General features: G+C 40.3%; 1 protein-coding gene and 1 long non-coding RNA gene across 4 annotated transcripts in view; both read left to right on the top strand.

The window, feature by feature from the left end:
- The window catches only part of LOC147579782 (uncharacterized), a 366,915-nt gene that overhangs the window by 81,286 nt on the left and 263,724 nt on the right, over positions 1–21,905 (top strand). The window lies entirely within an intron of this gene.
- Positions 12,187–21,905, top strand: part of LOC147579784 (uncharacterized) — a 42,135-nt gene continuing 32,416 nt past the window's right edge. The window contains exon 1 of the long non-coding RNA XR_015251809.1: positions 12,187–12,549. This is a non-coding gene — a long non-coding RNA (uncharacterized LOC147579784). The remainder of the gene's footprint in view (positions 12,550–21,905) is intronic.

The raw sequence follows: 21,905 nt of genomic DNA on the forward strand, positions 1-21,905 counted from the left end.
GAATGTGTCCCTTTGAAACAGCACACCTGTATCCCTTGGATAAATGCCTAGTAGTGCAATTGCTGGGTTGTAGTGTAGTTCTATTTTTAGTTTTTTGAAGAACCTCCATATTGGTTTCCAGAGTGGCTGTACCAGCTTGCATTCCCACCAACAATGCAGAAGAGATCCTCTTTCTCCGCATCCTCGCCAACATCTGTTGTTGCTTGAGTTGTTAATGTTAGCCATTCTGACAGGTGTGAGGTGGTATCTCATTGTGGTTTTTATTTGTATTTCCCTGATGATGAGTGATGTTGAACATTTTTTCATGTGTCGGTTGGCCATCTGGATGTTCTCTTTAGAGAAGTGTTATTCGTGTCTTTTGCTCATTTCTTCACTGGATTATTTGGTTTTTGGGTATTGAGTTTGAAAAGTTCTTTATGGATTTTGGATACTAATCCTTTATCTGATACATTGTTTGCAAATGTCTTCTCCCATTCTGTCAGTTGCCTTTTAGTTTTGCTGATTGTTTCCTTTGCTGTGCAGAAGCTTTTTATTTTGATGAGGTCCCAATAGTTCATTTTTGCTTTTGTTTCCCTTGCCTCTGGAGACGTGTTGAGCAAGAAGTTGCTGTGGGCAAGATCAAAGAGGTTTTTGCCTGCTTTCTCCTTGAGGATTTTTATGGCTTCTTGTCTTCCATTTAGGTCTTTCATCCATTTTGAGTTTTTGTGTATGGTGTAAGAAAGTGGTCCAGGTTCATTCTTCTGCATGTAACTGTCCAGTTTTCCCAGCACCACTTGCTGAAGAGAATGTCTTGATTCCATTGGATATTCTTTACTGCTTTGTCAAAAATTAGTTGGCCATACATTTGTGGATTCATTTCTGGGTTCTCTGTTTTGTTCCATTGATTGGAGTGTCTGTTTTTATGCCAGTACCATACTGCCTTGATGTTTATAGCTTTGTAGTATAGCTTGAAGTCTGGGATTGTGATGCCTCCTGCTTTGCTTTTCTTTTTCAAGATTGCTTTGGCTATTTGGAGTCTTTTCTGGTTCCATACAAATTTTACGATTACTTGTTCTAGCTCTGTGAACAATGCTGGTGTTATTTTGATAGGGATTGCGTTGAATATGTAGATTCCTTTGGGTGGTATCGACATTTTAACAATATTTGTTCTTCCTATCCAGGAGCATGGAATCTTTTTCCATTTTTTTGTGTCTTTTTCAATTTCTTTCATAAGCTTTCTATAGTTTTCAGTGTATAGATTTTTCACCTCTTTGGTTAGATTTATTCCTAGGTATTTTATGTTTTTTGGTGCATGTAAATGGGGTCGATTCCTTGATTTCTCTTTCTGTTGCTTCATTGTTGGTGTATAAGAAAGCAACTGATTTCTGTGCATTGATTTTATATCCTGAAACTTTGCTGAATTCATGAATCAGTTCTTGCAGTTTTTTGGTGGACTCTTTTTGGTTTTCCATATAGAGTATCATGTCATCTGCGAAGAGTGAAAGTTTGACCTCCTCCTGGCTGATTTGGATGCCTTTTATTTCTTTGTGTTGTCTGATTGCAGAGGCTAAGACTTCCAATACTATGTTGAATAACAGAGGTGAGAGTGGACATCCCTGTCTTGTTCCTGACCTTAGGGGGAAAGCTCTCAGTTTTTCCCCATTGAGGGTGATATTAACATTGGGTCTTTCATATATGGCTTTTATGATCTTGAGGTATGATCCTTTTATCCCTACTTTCTTGGGTTTTTTTTTTTTCAAGAATGGATGCTGTATTTTGTCAAATGTTTTCTCTGCATCTATTGAGAGGATCATATGGTTCTTGTCCTTTCTTTTATTGATGTGATGAAGCACATTGATTGTTATGTAAATATTGAACCAACCTTGCATCCCAGGTATAAATCCCACTTGGTCGTGGTGAATAATTTTTTTAATGTATTGTTGGATCTGGTTGGCTAATATCTTGTTGAGGATTTTTGCATCCATGTTCATCAGGGAAATTGGTCTATAGTTCTCTTTTTAGTGGGGTCTCTGTCTGGTTTTGGAAGCAATGTAATGCTGACTTCATAGAAAGAGTTTGGAAGCTTTTCTTCCATTTCTATTTTTTGGAACCGCTTCAAGAGATGAGGTGTTAACTCGTCCTTAAATGTTTGGTAGAGTTCCCTTGGAAAGCCATCTGGCCCTGGACTCTTGTTTTTTGGGAGATTTTGATTACTAATTCGATTTCTTTACTGGTTATGGGTCTGTTCAAATTTTCTATTTCTTCCTGTTACAGTTTTGGTAGTTTATATGTTTCTAGGAATTTGTCCATTTCTTCCAGATTGCCTATTTTATTGGCATATAATTGCTCATAATATTCTTTTATTATTGTGTTTATTTCTGCTGTGTTGGTTGTGATCTCTCCTTGTTCATTCTTGATTTTATTTATTTGGGTCTTTCCTTTGTCTTTTTGATCAAACTGGCTAGTGGTTTATCAATTTTGTTAATTCTTTCAAAGAACCAGCTTCTGGTTTCATTGATCTGTTCTACTGTTTTTTTTTTTTTTTTTGTTTGTTTGTTTTGTTTTTTTTGGTTTTTTTTTTTTTTTGTTTCTTTTGGTTTCAATAGCATTAATTTCTGCTCTCATCTTCATTATTTCCTGTCTTCTGCTGGTTTGGGTTTTATTTGCTGTTCTTTTTCCAGATCTTTAACGCATAAGGCTATGTTGTGTATCTGAGATCTTTCTTCCTTCTTTAGGAAGGTCTGGACTGGATTGCTATATACTTTCCTCTTATGTCCACCTTTCCTATGTCCCAGAGGTTTTGGGTTGTGGTGTTATCATTTTCATTGGCTTCTGTGAACTTTTTAATTTCCTCTTTAACTTCTTGCTTAGCGCATTCATTCTTTACTAGGATGTTCTTTAGTCTCTAAGTTTTTGTTACCTTTCCAAGTTTTTTCTTGTGGTTGATTCGAGTTTCATAGTGTTGTCATCTGAAAATATGTACGGAATGGTCTTGATCTTTTTGTACTTGTTGAAGGCTTATTTGTGTCCCAGTATGTGATCCGTTCTGGAGAACATTCCATGTGCACTGGAGAAGAATGTATATTCCCCTGCTTTAGGATGAAATATTCTGAAATATCTGTTAAGTCCATCTAAGTCATTCAAAGACATTGTTTCCTTGTTGATTTTTTGATTAGATGATCTGTCCATTGCTGTGAGTGGGGTGTTGAAGTCCCCTACTCTTACAGTATTACTATCAATGAGTTTCTTTATGTTTGTGATTAATTGATTTATATATTTGGGTTCTCACACATTTGGCTCATAAATGTTTACAATTGTTAGGTCTTCTTGGTCTATAGACCCCTTAATTAAGATATAATGCCCTTCTTCGTTTCTTGATACACTCTTTATTTTAAAGTCTAGATTGTCTGATATAAGTATGGCTACTCCAGCTTTCTTTTGTTGACCATTAGCATGATAGATGGTTCTCCATCCCCTCACTTTCAATCTGAAGGTGTCTTTAGGTCTAAAGTGGGTCTCTTGTAAATAGCATATAGATGGATCTTGTTTTCTTACCCATTCTGTTACCCTATGTCTTTTCATTGGAGCATTTAGTCCACTGATGTTTAGAGTGAGTACTGAAAGATATGAATTTATTGCCATTATGTTGCTTATAGAGTTGGAGTTTCTGGTGGTGTTCTCTGGTCTTTTCTAGTCTTTGTTGCTTTTGGTATTTATATACATATATATATATATATTTTTTTTTTTCATTTTTTCTCCCCCAGAGAGTCCCCCTTAAAATTTCTTGCAGGGTTGGTTTAGTGGTCACTCCTTTAACTTTTGTTTGTCTGGGAAATTTTTATCTCTCCTGCTACTTTGAATCACAGCCTTGCTGGATAAAGAATTCTTGGCTGCATATTTTTCTGACTCAGCACATTGAATGTATCCTGCCACTCCTTCCTGGCCTGTCAAGTTTCTGTGGATAGGTCTGCTGCAAACCTGATCTGTCTTCCCTTGTAGGTTAAGGACTTTTTTTTCCCTTGCTGCTTTCACGATTCTCTCCTTGCCTGAGTATTTTGTGAATTTAACTATGATATGCCTTGTTGATGGTTGGTTTTTGTTGAATCTAATGGGAGTCCTCTGTGCTTCCTGGATTTTGATGTCTGTGTCTTTCCCCAGGTTAGGAAAGTTTTCCGCTACGATTTGCTCACATAACCATTCTACCCCTATTTCTCTCTCTTCCTCTTCTGGGACCCCTATGATTCTGATGTTCCTTTTTAATGAGTCACTGATTTCTCTAATTCTTAAATCGTGCTCTTTTGCCTTAATCTCCCTCTCTTTTTCTGCTTCATTATTCTTCATAAGTTTGTCCTCTATATCACTGATTCTCTGTTCTGCCTCATCCACCCTTGTTGCTGTGGCCTTTATTCGAGATTGCAGCTCAGTTATAGCCTTTTTTAATTTCATCCTGACTAGCCATTAGTTCTTTTATCTCCGCAGAAGGGGATTCTAATCTATTTTCTTTTTTTGGTTTTAATGTTTATTTATTTTTGAGACAGAGAGAGCTTGAACAGGTGAGGGACACAGAGAGAGGGAGAAACAGAATCTGAAACAACCTCCAGGCTCTGACCTGTCAGCACACAGCCCGACGCAGGGCTCGATCCCACAAACTGTGAGATCATGACCTGAGCCAAAGTCGGTTGCCTAACTGACTGAGCCACCCAGGCACTCCTGTAATCTGTTTTCGACTCCAGCTAGTATTCTTATTATTGTGACTCTAAATTCTGGTTCAAACATCTTACTAATATCTGTGTTGGTGAAGTCCCTGGCAGTTGTTTCTTCCTGCTCTTTCTTTTGGGGTGAATTCCTTCATTTTGTCATTTTGGAAGGAGAAAAGGAATTAATGAGGTAAAAAAATTAAAATTAAAAAATTCAGATTAAAAAATATTAAAAAATTAAACACACACACACACACACACACACACACACAAAATCAAATAAATGATGCTAGATCCTAGGTGTGTTTTAGTCTGGGTGTTGAAAGGGCTTGATAGATTAGAGAAAAAAGGGGAAAGAAAAAAAAAGGAAATTGTTTGAAAATTTGAAAAAATGAATACACTGAAGTAGACTAAAATGAAATGATGGAAGTAAAATAGAATTTGAAAAAATTTACACAAAAAGTAAAAATATAGTAGAAAAAAATTAAAGAGAAATATTTTTTATAAAAATTGAAAATAAAAATGAATTATTTCTCTTTCTGCATGCAAGAAAAAGAAAAGAAATGAAAAAGAGAAAAAAGAAAAAATAAAAAAAAAGAAAAGAAAGATAATTGAATAAATGGACCAGCGAACAGACTGAAATACTACTGAAATTACTTTCTTTTCTCCTAGAAGTCAAACTATGAAGTGCTTTATACTCCATAAACTAAGCAGGCAGAGAGACTTATGTTCCTGAAAAACGAGGTTGGCCCAGTTGGGTGGGGCTTAGTGTAACGGCTCTGTTCTCCACTAGATGGCTCAGCTTAGCTTACTGGGATGGATTGTTGTGGTGCTTGTAGGTGTGTATGTGTGTGCATGGGATCGGTGAAAATGGCGTCACCCAGCTACCCAGTCTCTAGTACTGGAACTCTGCTCTCCCCGATCAGCAATCGTGCACCTGTCCTTTATCTTCGGCTTCTGTCCACTCCCCACTTTTACGCTGTCCGTGACCAAGCCCCAAGCAGCTCCTCCCTCCTGAGTTTTGTCTCAGATGCGGCTGTGTTTCCTGACCTCTTCTTTTTTTGGGGGGGGGTCTTTTTTTTTTTCAATATATGAAATTTATTGTCAAATTGGTTTCCATACAACACCCAGTGCTCATCCCAAAAGTGCCCTCCTCAATACCCATCACCCACTCTCCCCTCCCTCCCACCCCCCATCAACCCTCAGTTTGTTCTCAGTTTTTAAGAGTCTCTTATGCTTTGGCTCTCTCCCACTCTAACCTCTTTTTTTTTTCTTCCCCTCCCCCATGGGTTTCTGTTAAGTTTCTCAGGATCCACGTAAGAGTGGAAACATATGGTATCTGCTTATTTCACTTAGCATCACACTCTCCAGTTCCATCCACGTTGCTACAAAGGGCCATATTTCGTTCTTTCTCATTGCCATGTAGTACTCCATTGTGTATATAAACCACAATTTCTTTATCCATTCATCAGTTGATGGACATTTAGGCTCTTCCCATAATTTGGCTATTGTTGAGAGTGCTGCTATAAACATTGGGGTACAAGTGCACCTATGCCTCAGTACTCCTGTGTCCCTTGGATAAATTCCTAGCAGTGCTATTGCTGGGTCATAGGGTAGGTCTATTTTTAATTTTCTGAGGAACCTCCACACTGTTTTGCAGAGTGGCTGCACCAATTTGCATTCCCACCAACAGTGCAAGAGGGTTCCCGTTTCCTGACCTCTTACTTCTGAGGGACTGCGGCTTTGACCCGTCCTACCCCTCTGTAGGAGGGTCTCACTGAGCAATGGCTGGGTGCTGGTTGCACCCAGGAACATTTGTGGGACTGCGTGGCTGCTGATGTTGATGTGGTTGTTCTCCCGGGTCCACTGGGGCCTTGCCTTTGGGGGACCCACATAGCCTCTATCAGGTGTCCTTCCAGCAGGGGAACCTCCTCTCCCCGTGTAGCCGGAGAACCTCATGGACCCCACTCTGCTCCTGGGGATTTGCCCTTCCCACCAGAACACTGGCAGGTAACAAGCTGTGGAGTTTCAGACTCTGCGCTCCCGTTGTTTATAGTCTTAATGGAATTTAAACCCTCTCCTTTCTCCCTTTTTAGTTCAGTCCCTGCTGCTATTTCCATTTTTCCACTTTCTCTCCAGCTGCTTTGCGGGGGGGAGGGGGTGCTTTTCCGTCTCCCATCCCCCATCTCTGTCCTCTCTCCCTATGCAAAAGCGGCTATCTGCCCTCCATGACTTCTCCTCCAGTTCACCTCTCTGCACTGCGTACCTGCTGAATTCTGTGAGTCAGGTTGTGCAGATCATTGTGTTAATCCTTAGATGAGTTTTCTAGGTGTGCGGGATGGTTTAGTGTTGGTCTGGCTGTATTTCATGGATGCTAGACACACAGAAAACTTCCATGCTGTTCCACCATCTTGGCTCCTTCCCCCATAGTCAAATTTATTGTTGTTCGTGTCATTGATTTGGATTTTAACCAAAATGCTTACGCTATATTTCAGTTCCTGAAATTATTGGTGACCACTGATTCCTCCCATGAAAGATAAGGAAATTAGTTCACTTTCAATGACTCATGATATACCTGCTAGCCCTTTCCACTTTCTGTTTTTTATTGGTAGATTCAAGAGTTTTTATTACAGTTCATTATAATTAAAATAATAAATACTTATAATGAACTATAATAAAACTATAATAAACTATAATGGTATAATAAATACTATACTAAAACTAAAATGCTATAATAAACTATAACATAATACTATAATATAAAACTATAATAAATGTCTCTTTTTTTCCAAGAATTAAAATATTATATTCTGTCCTGTAATCATAGTCAAAAGAGCTATCTAGACTAAAATTTCGCTGCAATTGTTTAAGGTCTTTCAAACTCTTTCGTATGGAAATTTGTCCATTTGTGATTTATTTATCTTTTCATCTTGATTAGCAGGTTTACACCATTATGGTATTTTAGAGAAAGATGTGTATTAATTGTGCTTCATGAATGCCTGCATAGTTGAGAACTTCCTTCTGGTATTGTCACAAAAGATGAAAACTAAATTGGGGAAAGTTTTTGGATCACAGGTCCCTTTATTTTTCCAGATTTTAGTGTGCTGCTTCCATTGGTTTCTGCCATCAATGTTTGTTAGAAGAAATCTGTGGCTGGTTTTGAAATTCAATAATTTATTTAAAAATTAAGGTATACTTCTCAGTTTTTATAAATGTTACTCAGTGTGTGATGATTCTTTTAAATCTGCATTCATAAGCTACTTTAGTTCAGGAAGAGTCCCGTCGATTAGGTCTTTCATTGTATGTGCACTGGCTGTTTCGCTGCCTTTCTCTTTAGGGCCAAAGAACTGTGGTCCCTGTGGTGAGTTTCCCATTTATACTTTCTTCTTCTGTGTGCCTTGAATTTTTCCTTTTTTGAAAAAATTATGCTTGATTTCTTTTACTGTTTATTTATTTTTGAGAGAGAGAGAGAGAGAACAAGTGGAGGAGGGGTAGAGAGAGAGAGGGAGACAGGGAATGCAAAGCAGGCTCCAAGCTCTAAGCTGTCAGCACAGAGCCCGACGTGGGGCTCGAACTCATGGATTGAGATCATGACATGAGCTAAAATCAGACACTTACCTGACTGAGCCACCCAGGCACCCCTATTATGCTTGATTTTTTTAAAGCCAGTACTATTTTTCTCCCCCATGTGCTCATTCAGCTTTTTGTTGCTGCTGTTTTGTTGTAATTCCGCTGAAAACTGTTTTATTATTTCCTCTTCATCTGGATTTACGGAGTATATGTTTCTTTAATATCCTTGAAGATATGAAGCAGTGTTGCTGAATATTTCTTTTCTTTCCTGGAGGTACGTTTGATTACTGTCTTTATTCTCATTTATATGTTCTTTCTCTATTTCTTTTCTTCCCTTTTCTTTTCTCTTCCTTTCTTTTCTCTCTCTGTGTGTATGTTATCGTCCTTGTGGATGATTTTTGCATATGCTTCTTCTCCCTCTTTAAAAGCTTTTATTCATTTCTTGAGTGTTGACTGTTCTATCCAGGTCTTTCCTTGATCCGCAAACCGCGCATGGATTTATTTTGGTTTGCTTCTTTGGTTTTCCTGGGCAGTATTCAATTATTTCCTTAGGGCCCAAGCACGGATGGTGGGAAAGTATTTGGTAGGTTTTTTTCCCCCTGTTCTGTCATTTGGCGGTTTCACACGGTTATGTATAAGAAAATCTGGGGTCTGAGAAGCTGGAAGTGAAGACAAGGTCAAGAGTGGCTAGAGAAATCCTCTCATTGTTCCCTCACCCTATTTTTTGGTTTATTGTATTCAGCTTTTGGAGGAGAATGCAACCATCATCTTTTCCCCAGGGCTTTTTCTCTCTGCTTCTTTATTGTTTTGAAGTTTATTTATCTTTTGCTGTTCAGTGCCTGTGTGCACACAGAAGAAGAAAAAGGAGAGAGGAAGAGAGAGGAGCATCTAGATGGATTATATTTTTTAGGTTGAAACCCATCCCTCAGTCCTCTCTGTGTGTTCTATGTAAAGCCTAATCCACTGCCTTTCTTAAAGTAATAGTAGCACCAGGTTATAGTGGTAGTAACACTAACTATATACGGACTACCGATTCTGCCAGGCATGTTACTAAACACTCTTATGTAGAATGTTTTATGTTACATTCTCAACAATCTTAATGACATAGTTACCATTATTGACCAATTACACATAAGACAAATTTACCAGAAGACTACATTGCCGATAAATGGAGAAACCAGAGACTGACCCCAAAGCTGATGCTCTCAACCTGTGTGTATCCCTTTGAAACCAAAGGCCTTCAAGTAGGATGTCTCATGCTCCAAGGCCTTTTCTTTCTTTTCATTTTGTGCATAAGGCTCTGTGAATCCCCTTTCGAATATTCCCCTTGAGGAGTGTGCCCGAGTGCCTCAGTTCTCCAGAGCTTGGCCCAAAAAGGGCTCCTGTTCTCAGAGAAGAACCAGACTGGAATTCCCCTGAGGAAAAAGTTTAAGGCCACTTTGTTATTTCTTAGAATTTTCGATGGCACTAGCAATCCAAACTCTGGTGGCCTGGAGCCAGCCTTGGAGGCTGCGGTGGGAGCAGCCTTGGAAGAACCTGATGCTTTCCTCCCACAACACACACAATCCAGAAGATTTATCCCCGGAGGATGGGTGCAGACACTTGGGCTTTTGCTGGCAGTTTGGTACGTTTAAGTTTGTCTCGCTCGATTAGGTCTTGCTTTCTTCAGCATGTAGTTGATCTCAGGGAGGCAGGTTAGTCTGGGCCCATTCTCACTCAGCAGAGAAAACAGGAACATGGAATGTGTGTGCCTTCAATTTGGTGCCATCTTGCTGACTAGGTTAGTGTGTGTTCTTCAATATGGTGAAAGGAGATGTTACATATATATATATATATATATACACACACACACACATATATAAATACATATATACATATATATTTAAATGTAAATATATATGTATACATGTAAATGTATACATATGTAAATGTATATATGTGTAAATGTATATACATGTAAATGTATACATATGTATACATGTAAATGTATACATTTACATGTATACATATGTATACATTTACATGTATACATATGTAAATGTAAATATATATGTATACATATATATGTAAATATGTGACTATATATGAATGTATACCATAAATATATGTTTACATATATATGTAAAATTTCAGGATGTTTAATATAGAAAATTTAGGAAGTACATAAATGCAGTCATGATTCCATTAACCAAGGATATCCACACTCTTATTTTGATGAATCCTGTGTTTTTTTCTACTTGCATATTTGTGTATATTATATTTACCTAACATGGATAAATTCTTTAAAATATTAATATGTATATCAACTGATTTGTGAGCCAACTTCATTTTATAGAATGCCTGTCAAAGCGACCTGAGACTAGATTATATGGGTATGCTATTATTTCTTTACCAGCTAGGACCTTTTTCATCCTGTCAGTTTATAGCGTTCTCCATGAGACAAGAGGATTCTGCTCGGGACCCTCAGGGACATATGCTTCTTCCTTTAGACCTTGACTTTCTTCCTTTGACCTTCCCATTGCGTTGAATTCTAACAGGATCTGCAAGGGCAGTGCTGCCCTGGGCACCTTCAAGGGATTAGGGTTTTCTCAGGATGGCAGTCCAGAAAGGGAAAACAACTTGGGTGTATAGATTGAAGTCTTCAAAGGATCAGCTCATTGAAGAAATGGGAAGTCATTTCAACTACTTCTGTTAACAAGAAGGAGAAAAGTAGGGGAGAAAGAAGAGAGAGAGGGAGGGAGGGAGATGAAGTGAGACTGAGGCTTCACTTGTTAGCTGGAACTTCCTTTAAGCTTTTCACGAGCTTGGGAATGGAAGCCCTGTTCAGGGCAGCACAGAGGAGTGATATTAATAACTGAGGGCAGATAATAATAGAAATAATTGCACAGGCTTTTAATAGCACTTACTAGGGGCCGCATTTCATACTTGCAGTAATCTGTGGTGGCAGGTTTTATCGTTAAATCCCTATTTTCCAGGGAGGAAATGGAGGCACTCAGAAAGAAGTACAGAGCTCCCATGCTCAGAGTGGGAGAGCGTGACCCAGGCCTCCCCTGTCACAGACTCAAACAGAGGGAGGTGCTTCAGTGAACTCACCAAACAGTCTGCCATGCCTGAAGCTGTGGGGGCTGCAGGGCCGGAAGCCCTCCCGTCTGCTGACAAAATGTCCTGAGAGTCCGGCTCCGGTGGTCTTGGCGACCGTCTGTCACTCAGAAATGGGGACCAAAATGCCTGTCATGCTCCAGAAACCCCAAACGTTGCCCTGTTGTAAGAAGGGCAGAATGAGTCAAGGATCGACTTTTAAAAATTCACATACACTTCTCATCCGTTTTGGACTCTTTGACCCATCCCTCTTGTCTTCCAAAATACTTCTCTTGAAGCTTTTTGAAGAAACCAATGTCTGAAGTTCACGCTTAATTTCAAAATGGCCACTCACTGTGGCGCCAGATGGCTTCTAAAGTGGAGCCACGTGGGCGCTGGAGGCTGTGAAGAACTGACGCTGCTTTGATGAGGACGTGTTATTTCTGTCCTGGAAGGTGATGTTTGTGTTGAGATTTTCCCGAGAGTGTGGAGAGGTGGAGGGAGCTGGAGCTGTGGTTAGGCCCAGGCTTATCCTGTCTCAGGGCCTAATGCCACAAGCTGCTGGACACTTGGTTGTAACAGAAGTGAGGTCGCTCCCAGGCTGAGGGCCATCCTGGTCTCCTTTGGGTGATGCAAGTGTGGCTTCTTTGTAAAACTGGGCAGGGGCTGTGGGACGGAGAAGTGTTCTGTAAAGTGATTATAGCATCATTCCCTTAAAAACCCTCAAAGAACCAGGGGACTTATGGAAAGGACGTTTTGGTTAGTTGGCTTCTCAAGCTTACAGAAATTTAAGCAGAAGATTATTTATTTCAGCCAACATCGAGACACTTTTTTTTAAAGCAAGGGCGTTATAGAAACCCTTATTGGATCTTTGTTTTGTCCTTGGCAATTTGTCGTACCTGAGAACCATCTTTCTGAACTTGATTTTCATCCTGTAGTAATATAGTTGTAGAGGGTCTAGGATAAATGGCTGAATGTGTACAAATCCCAGGTCATCCCGAGAACTTAGATTACAAATAATTTCTGACACAAACTTGTTTTGCTGCCATTGCTTTGAAGGGGTGCGGTCTAAGAGGATGGAATGACCACAGGATCCGGATACACAAACCAGGGCCCCAGTTCCTGCTCTGCCAGAGGCAACTGACGGCGGGCGGAGGGTGAACGAACAGCCTCCTTGGGCCTCGCGTTCTTCTTCAGTAAAATGAGGAGTTGCGCCAGAAGATTTGTAAGGAATTCTCTAGCAGTATTATTTGATGATTTATGATTTGGGGGTAAGAAGAGAGAAGGAAGAAGGAAGGGAGGAAAGAAGGAAGGGAAGAGGGATAGAAGGGGGAAGGAAGGAAGGGAGGAAGAAAGGAGGAAGAGAGCAAAGGAAGGGGGAAGGAAGGAAAGATAGATAGATGGAAGGAAGGAAAGATGGATAGATGGAAGGAAGGAAAAAAGGAAAGATGGAAGGAAGGAGAAAGGAAGAGAGGGTAGAAAAAAAGGAATGAAAGAAGGGAGGGAGAGAAGGAAATGGGAGAGGAGGTAGAAGGGACATGAAAAGAAATGACAGATTCAGATCAGTTATCTGCTTGTAACAGGGACCACGTGCATGACTATTCAGACCTTTCCCCCCCCCTTGCCGCTTAATGGGGATGAATCCTTAGATGCTCAGCCAACTGTCTAGCCATGATTCCTTCTGGCCGAGCAGGGTAGACATCTTTAGCTGCACCACTGGGATTGTCTGAGAAAGACTAGATTGATCCACATTAGGAAGGGTAACAAACCAAATCAAGAAAAAGACATTTTGGAGGGAGAGATTGTCAAGTAGCTCCTGGGTAGATTTTGGGGGAAGAGATGGGTAGAGGATATTTAGGAAATTTCCCTATGTGTGCCATGAAGATGTAAACCATGTTTCCCACTCTTCCAGATTTCAGGATGCGTTTAGATTGCTTCTCAGTGGTCTGTATATATTCAATTTGTGCCTCAGGTTGTGCTAAGCCCAGTCGCATTTTGTCTGTGTTAGGAGGCTCTGCTGGCTGGGAACGGGAGAAAGAAGACACATTTGAGCCCTCATGGTGCATCCAGACAACACTTGGGTTGTGCATTTTTTTTTGGGGGGGGGTACTTTCAGGAAAATGAAACTGCAGGAAAATGTAGAATTACAAAGGCAAGATGCCATTTTGAGAATGACAAGCCGGAGTAGCGGGCCTTAGCTGGTGGTGGGAAAATAAAGTTTGCTGCTGCTGTCGCTGTATTGCTCTTAAGGGAGAAGTTTTCTTCTTTTGATCACCCGGCTACCTTGCTTAATACTGAAAGTTCCAATCGGGGAGATGCTCCCGGGAAGGATTGGCAGGAGAGCGCTGACAGAGTGGAGCAGGGAGAGAAGAGCCCTCCCCATCCCCGGCTGAAATGGTCCCCCAGAGACGCTGGGTGGCGCTGCTGAAGGTGTCTGCTCTTGACCACTGCACCCCAGGAGCCCCCAGCCTCTCAGGCTCCGCTCAGGGTGGCCGCTTCTGGCCCCAAGATGCTCAAGACCAGCAAAGGGAAAGGAAGCAGAGAAGATTTTTTTTTCTTTTTCTTTTTCTTTTTTTTTTCTTTTTTTTTTGGTTCTCTGGTGATTTGAGGGTCCTCTCCAGCTGTGAGGGTGTCTAACCTGGTTAAAAGCTAACAGATTGCTGTGCACGCGTGACAATTACAATGAGATAAAATCATTTATAAACACGATTCTAAATAAAGATGCCCCAGCTGTTGGTGGCTCTTGCGAAGGCATCAGATTCGCAGTCAGAGCGTAGGGGTTTGTTGCTCTGGGCTCAAATGTTCTTGTAACTGTCTCATTTTTTTTCCCCTTGGATTTCTGTGGGGTTTGTATTTCACTTTTAAAACAGATCTGCTTCTGGAAGGATGATTTGAGTTGAGAGATGTGCTGAGGGATGGGGATTAGCAGACTCGGTGCCCTCCGATATAGAAATTATTGGGGAGGAAATACACATCTCCCTTGCACATTTTCTCAGATCACGAACAAGCAGCAAAGATAGCCATCCGATGATGTGGGTATTTCAGCCACAATATTCATGTCGCTGAGATGAAAGGCAAGCCAAACGCTTTACTAGCGTATATCTGTTGAAGAAGGTGGTTCCATTCAGTTTTGCCAAATGTTCAGATTTGTCCTGGGCTTATAATTTACAGTATACATACTTAACCAAGGCAAGGCAGTGTCTTTCAAACAGAAATAAGAGTACCATTGCTGCACATGTGTGAAAATATAAAATAAAGCTACTTGTTAATAACCACGTACTCCAATAAACAAATTTCAGTAAGTTTGAAATAGCATTTTTTACTCACCTTAAAGGCATATAAAAATGTGGATGAGTTTTTTTTAATAGTTTATTTTTTTTTACTCTCCTTTTAGCTGCAAGCTAACTCGACACTCACAGAAAAATCTCACAGGATAGATGGTATATGAAATTTCATATCTTCTTCCCTGGAGTTGAGACTTTTGATGTTCACACCATTCCTCTACATATTATAACCTCTGCTTTGTAACTAAATTGAATGTGCTCCCTATAGAGAATATACTAGATCGAATTTTGCAATTTAATATAGTAGCTGAGAGCAAATCCCAGGTGTTCATCTGTAGGTAAATACTTAGGAGATGTGTGGAAAATCAAAGTTTACTTTATACCTACAAATGTGTTCTCCAATGCTTTGCCAAACCCAGGACAAAGCCTCTTGACTATTTGGGCTGGTGAGGCCTGTGAGACAGGAGTCCTTTCTAGATTTGGAGCACCATTGGGGTCTGCTCCAAGGCAGGGTCCAGAAGCTGGGCACCCCAGGAGCCATGCTGACTAAGGACAGTAAAGACAACATCAGAATAGGACAGTCAGAATAAAGACCCCCGAGAAGCTGCGGGCAGGACCCCCAGGGGTTAAAGGCAGCTGTGAATGCTGAATGACACACAGAGTAGGAAGTTCTTGGTGACCCAGAGGCACTAAATGGGGCCGAAGGAAGGGTTTGATGTGAGCAAAGTGACAATTTCACTTTTTAAATTAAATTAAAAAATTTTTTTTTTCTGTTTATAGAAGTGTCACCTGCTTACTGAATAAAACTTGGAAAGTACAGAAAACTCGCAAGTAGAGAAAAGAAATTGTACACGATCTCCATCTCTTCCCCCAACTGTAGTTAACACTTTTGAATGTTGTATACTCAGTGTCCTTCCTTTAATTCATTTCCCCAAGCTTGTATACCTAGGTACCATCGTATCATGTATGTGTATGCAACTGTAGAGCATTGTTTCCTCTTAATTCTACTCATTTATTCAACATTCAGGAAGCATTGGCCACATGAATGCTGAAAGTTCTAGGCCCTGGGGTTCAAAAATGAGCAGTACAGTGTTCTACCCCTTAGGCTAAGGGGAATAAGACCAGACCCAGCTCTGAGACAACTCCCCTGGGCAGAGAGGGAGGGAGAGAGGGAATCCCAAGCAGGCTCCATGCCTAGTGTGGAGCCCAACGTGGGTCTTGCTCCCATGAAGCACGAGATCGTGACCTGAGCTGAAATCAAGAGTTAAGATGCTTAACCTACTGAGCCACCCAGGCACCCTATGAAATGCATGTTTTAAAGCTAATGTTTAGTGAGTGGTTGGTATAGCATTGGGCTGCTTTTCACAACCCATTTTAGTGATGAGAGGTCAATTCTCTGAGCAGATTTCGTGGTTCAGGAGTGTTCGCAACACATCCATTATATTTGCCAGTTATCAGAAGCGTAGACATTTCATATAGTTAATAAAGCATGGGTAAGAGCTGCCCACATGGCGAAGGGTGATGTAAATCAGCTGTTAACATGTATGGGATGCTTGTGATCTGGTAGGCGCTGAGCTAATTTCTTTACATAAATGAGCTCCTGTAATCCTTGCTGCAATCTCATGAGGCAGGCTGTATTATCACCCCCATTTCACAGATGAAGACACTGAGAATTACAGAAGTTAAATAATTTTCCAGGGTCACACATCTATTACATCAAGATCTATGAATCTGGCAGTCTAAACGTAAAGTCTACATTCTTTTCTTTAAAAAAAATTTTAATTTATTTTAAGAGAGAGAGCAGGGGAGGGTGGGAGAGAGGAAGAAAGAGAATCCCAAGGAGGCTCTGTGCTGTCAGTTCTCAGAGCCTGCTGTGGGGCTTGAACCCACAAACTGTGAAGTCATGACCTGAGCCAAAATCAATAGTCGGATGCTTACCCGACTGAGCCCTTCAGGTGCCCGTAGGTCTACATTCTTATATTTCAGGATGATATATTCAGTGTGATGCCATTTATGTCTTAAAAAATACTTCACAAAATGACACCCAAATGACTTCTGTGAGTATGTAGATGTGATGTATGCAAATGCAGAGAAAAGGTCCAAGGTCACGTACATTGAACTTAACATTGGCTGCCCCCAGAAGGGGTTGAGAGGATGACGAAGATTAAGGATGGCCACAAAGGGATTTAGGCTTATCTATAAGGCTTATACATTTTGTTTTGCAAGGTAAATATACCCATCTCTATGGCAGGATAAACATTTCTTAAGGATGTTCTTATTTTTCGCTTTATTGTGAATGCAGGAGTGACCTTTTTCTTTTTCTTTTCTTTTCTTTTCTTTTCTTTTCTTTTCTTTTCTTTTCTTTTCTTTTCTTTTCTTTTCTTTTCTTTTCTTTTCTTTTCTTTTCTTTCCTTTCTTTTACCAGTTGTGAGTAACCACCTGACAACCCGCTATTTCTGGCCCTCATTCTGCTTTTATATTCTCTAGAATATTCCTATTTCCTCTCATTCACTCTGCAAATCTGGTCAGCTGTAAGGAGCACAAAGGATTAAACTCATTAGCAGTTTCATAGAGAAATGTTTCTTCATGTGTCTGGGCATACATTTGTATTTATGGTATTTAATATCGGATGGGCAGGCTTTCAGTTGGTGAAATAAATGGCACAGACTTCTTCTCTCCCCAGAGCTGAAGCCTCCGGTCACATTTTGTGATCTGCCAGAGCACGAGTGATCCAGTGCTGACAGGGGTGTTAACACGAAACAGAAACTCTCGCCCAGTTAATCTCGAAGAGAATTGCACAGGGATATTTTACAATCTAGATAGAAGCTCTGATGAGCGGTTATCAGGAGTCACTTTTGAAGAATTTAAGACGCTTTTGTACCCATGATGTCCCGTGAGGCTCAGGACTACAAAGGAAGAAGGGGGTGCCATATTTTAAGCCCCTTGTCTGGATGAGAAAACTGAGATGAAAAAAGCTGGCATGACTTGCCCATTGTCACAGCCACCAAGAACCTGAGAGGCAAAGCCGGGCTTTCTCAATTCAAATGCTCTGGTGTTTTTCCCTACAGCGCATTACCGCCCCAATTTTTTTCAGGGTTGACCAGATGCTCTTTTACAATTACAGGCCCTATAAATTGCATTTTATGCATTTTATAATTTGCAGTCCGACTGAATAGTAACTGGGACACCTAATTTAAAAGGAGAAAAAGCAGGACTCTAATGAATAAACTGTACGGCAAGTGAGTGTTCGCTGAAACTTCTAGTTAAAGGTATCTTTATTACCATCCGACTTCTGGTGTTTACATTAGATGTGAAAGTTAAAGATAAACACCACTTTGGGGAAACATTAAAATGGTACAAGTGATTTTTGCCTGATTTAACTAACTGGCACCGTTCTCGGAATCCTATAAAAATGCTCGTTTTGCCTTTTAGCAATGTTTTATTTTGCTTCATGGATATGACAGGTGGGGCTCTGAAAACCATCTTAGGGCTGTCTTAGATATTAAAAAAACAATTCTGGTCATACAATGTCAAAAATTGGAAGAACTCCCAGAAATAAACTTTTTTTTTTCGATTTCTTACGTTTTGCCCTCTTTCATCTCTCTCAATGGAATTTTAACCTGTCCTTGAAAGTATAACATACTCCCTCAAAAAATAGATCCCCCCTTTGGGCAAATCTAACTAGCACTAACTAGCTACAAACATCTAACTGACTTCAGTTCTTTTCTATACGTGTCTGTATACGTATATGTATGTATGTGAGTGTGTGTATATGTGTATGTGTATATGTAAATGTATGTGTATGTATAAGTGTTTGTGTATGTATATGTATAATGTATGTGAGTATATGCATACGTATAGGTCTGTAATCTGCAACCTTCCCCTTCTTCTCCTGGTTCTGTCCTTCAGAGCAACACAGATGGGGGTATATTTTGTGAACTACAAAGCACCACTCGTACGTAAGCTCTTATAATAACACAAAGTCCATCTAATCCTTCTTCTACTTACGCAAGCAATACAATGATCGGAGACATTATGGTGTAGCTTGGAGAAGGGCTTTCGCCTCTCCCCATTATCACCATTCAAATCTCCATATTGCAAGTGAAAGGACATTCTTGGTTTAGATATCAGCGTGCTTATCTTTTGTTCTGCAAAAGCAGTTTCAAATGAGCATACAGTCTCAGTGAGAACAGTGAGTTTACAAACCTTGCCTCTGGAGAAGTCTCATCAGACTTCCCTTAAGCCTATGTCAATAAAAACCATTGCTCCAAATATTCATAGCTATAAATCGCACTCCTATTAGCTTCTATTTCTGTCATAACAAATTACCACAAATTTCGTGGATCAAAACAACACAAATTTACTATCTTACGATCCAAGAGATCACAAGTCGGTCACGAGTCTTACTGGGTTACAATCCTTCCTGCACACAGAAGGGCTGTGCTCCTTTCAATGGTTCTAGGAAAGAATCCATCTCCTTGGCTCCTGGAGCTTCTAGAGGCCACCCACAGGTTTTGGCTTATAATGCCATTTCTCTGTCTTTAAAGCCAGCGGTATGACATCTTTCTGATTCTGTTTCTATCATCATATCTCTTTCTCTGGCTTTCTCTGTTCTGCCTCCCTCTTCCACATTTAAGGACCTTCGTGATTACCATGAGTCAACTCGGATAATCTAATATAATTCCTACCATAAACTCAGTTGATTAGCAAATTTATTCTATCTACAGCCCTAATTCCTCTTTGCCATGTAACCTAACAGATTCACAGATTCTGGAGATTAGGACATGGACATTTCGGGGGGTATTAATCTGCCTACCATGCGAGAGTCTTCCCAAAGTCTTCCCTTTCCTGATTATCTGTCCCCACTTTCTTTCCTCATGTGAAATGGTGCTGTTGAATGCAGATTCTCCTGGTTGCTTTTTCCTGGACTTTTGTTCATTCATAATACATTGAGAACCACTATGAATCTGATGCTGTGTTAAGTGCTAGGGAGTTCACAGCTGGTGAAAGTTGACTACTCCACAGAACTATAGGGATAGTGAAAGAAGCATGTATGAGGTGTTATTGAAGGCTAGGTTTGCCGGGGGGCGGGGGGTGGGGTGGGGTGTGCTGACTCTTAGAGATCAGCGTTCAAGTTCAGGAGGTCTAGAGAAGTCTTCAGATCAACATCCATGGACAGGAAGGGCCAAAAGCAGGGGTGGGTAGAGAGAGAACTCTCATTGGACACCAACCTGTCTACCTGGTATTTCCCAACTCCCTCTTAGTCATTCCACCTTCAGGATGTGGATGCATTAGGGTGAGACCCAGATGAAAATAAGTAATGGCCCCAGTAACCTTAGATATTCCTAGACTCCATTTTCTGTTGTTCCTTCTCTCTTTTCCACTCAGGTTCCAGAATTTCACGCAACATTTGCTTGCCCAGCTCTGAAAAATTACCTGTTAAACTCATGGGTACCACGGAAGTTACTGATCGGTTGAAATTTACAAAGGAGGCGTGGAATTGTTCAGGAAGCAGGAAATAAGTGTCTGTAGAATTTAGGCATTCCACTTTGGATCTGCAGATACGTGGGGATATTTTAGAGTCTCAGCACTTCCCCTGCCCTTGAAATGATAACACAAGCCTCGTTCATATGTATGACAGGACTTTTTCTTTTTACCAGATGACTTCACAAAACAAAGCAAAACACCATGTTTATTTAGAAGAGAATGGCAGGGACATTCTTTGTGATTCTCACAAACCAGAGCTCAGAAGCATGGAACACTGAAAAGTCTAGAATCTATCTGTATAAATTGACTTTGCTATTTTAACCTGCTTTCTGGGGTCATTTTAATTACATCTGAAAAATGAGTCATGAGAGGCAAATGAATTAAATTTCCTTTCATAAGTAATTACAATGCAAATCTCGAACTGTGATAGCCCGTTTCCTAGAAATAACTGGGGTGGAGATTTTCTCTCTCTTTTTATTTTTTACTTTTTGTCCCCTACTCATTTAGGAAAAGATGTAATGATTAAGCAGAAATGGAAAAGCAAAGTAAGTTAAGTGTGAAAGGCAACTTAATTTCCTTGTTGCTCTGAACGCTTATAGTGGAGTCTGGGTTCTCACCCTTTCTCCAAAGTAGCTTAATAATGGAACACTCTTCAATGCCTAGCTGAACTTTTTTTTTTCCTTTCCTAAAGATGAACTAATGTCTTTTTTTTTTTTTTTTCTTTTTGCTGGTTTACTTATGCACCTTAATTCAGGTGCTTATTTGATTGCAGTGCTGCAAAATGAAGTTCCTTAAATGTTCTCTTGGTATAAACCACGGTGGAAAATGGCACTTACTTCTGATTGTGATTCTGATTTTTTAAAAGAGACATTCTGTGCCCAAGCCCATTTGATCAGTGGGCACACTGTGTTATTTCATCATTCAACACTTCCTTGACATTTGTATCATCACTGACAGAACTCAAACATATATAGCTCAGTTCCAAATGAAACACACAACCTCTTGTAGCCCTAAAGTGGTTTACTGAGGAGGGGTACAATTTTTGCAAATTCATTTTCTGGAGTTCTTTGCTAATCAGCATAGACCTTCAGCAACAGCATCAGCTGGGAACTTGGTGCAGAATCTCAGGTTACACAACAGACCTGCTGAGTCGGAATCTGCATTTTCTTAAAGCTCCACGAATATTCATAAGCAAGATTAATATTTGAGAAGAGCGGGTAGAGAACATTCTAGGCTCCAATGATTCCTCTGTTTTCCTTTTTGCTCTACTCTACCAAATAGTATTGTACTACTCAGAGCAGGCATCTTCACATAAAACAACCTCCAATCTCAGGAGCTTAACAAAATAAGATTATTTTTCACCTCTTAGTCAATTGTGGGTTGGGAGGGGGACAACCTTCCCTGTGTCATTTAGGGAACAATCATTCTATCCAGTGGCTTCTCTATCCCCGGGAACCTCCTAGTTCTTCACTGGACCCCTGATTCTGAGCTTTCCATGAAGGGAGAGCCAGTACATGGAGTAATGTGTGGAACCTTGTATGGGTCAGGAGTAGAGGAGAGCACATCATTTCTGCCTGCATCTCATAGGTCAAGACTCAGCCACACGGCCACATCTAGCTGCAAGAAAGGTTGAGAAATGTCATCTCTCTCATTGCATAGAGGGAAAAGAAAGTGTTCCCGATGAACTTTTAGTCAGTCTCTGCCTTGCTTATCCATCATCCAAGATCCAAGATTATTTGGTCTTTTCATTTACACATTCCATAAATATCTTTGTATATTATCACTCAGGGAGGTATATCGTATCTTTCAT

This window comes from Puma concolor, chromosome B3, assembly GCF_028749965.1.
Source record: "Puma concolor isolate L17-30 chromosome B3, mPumCon1.1.hap2, whole genome shotgun sequence".
Taxonomy (NCBI): domain Eukaryota; kingdom Metazoa; phylum Chordata; class Mammalia; order Carnivora; family Felidae; genus Puma; species Puma concolor.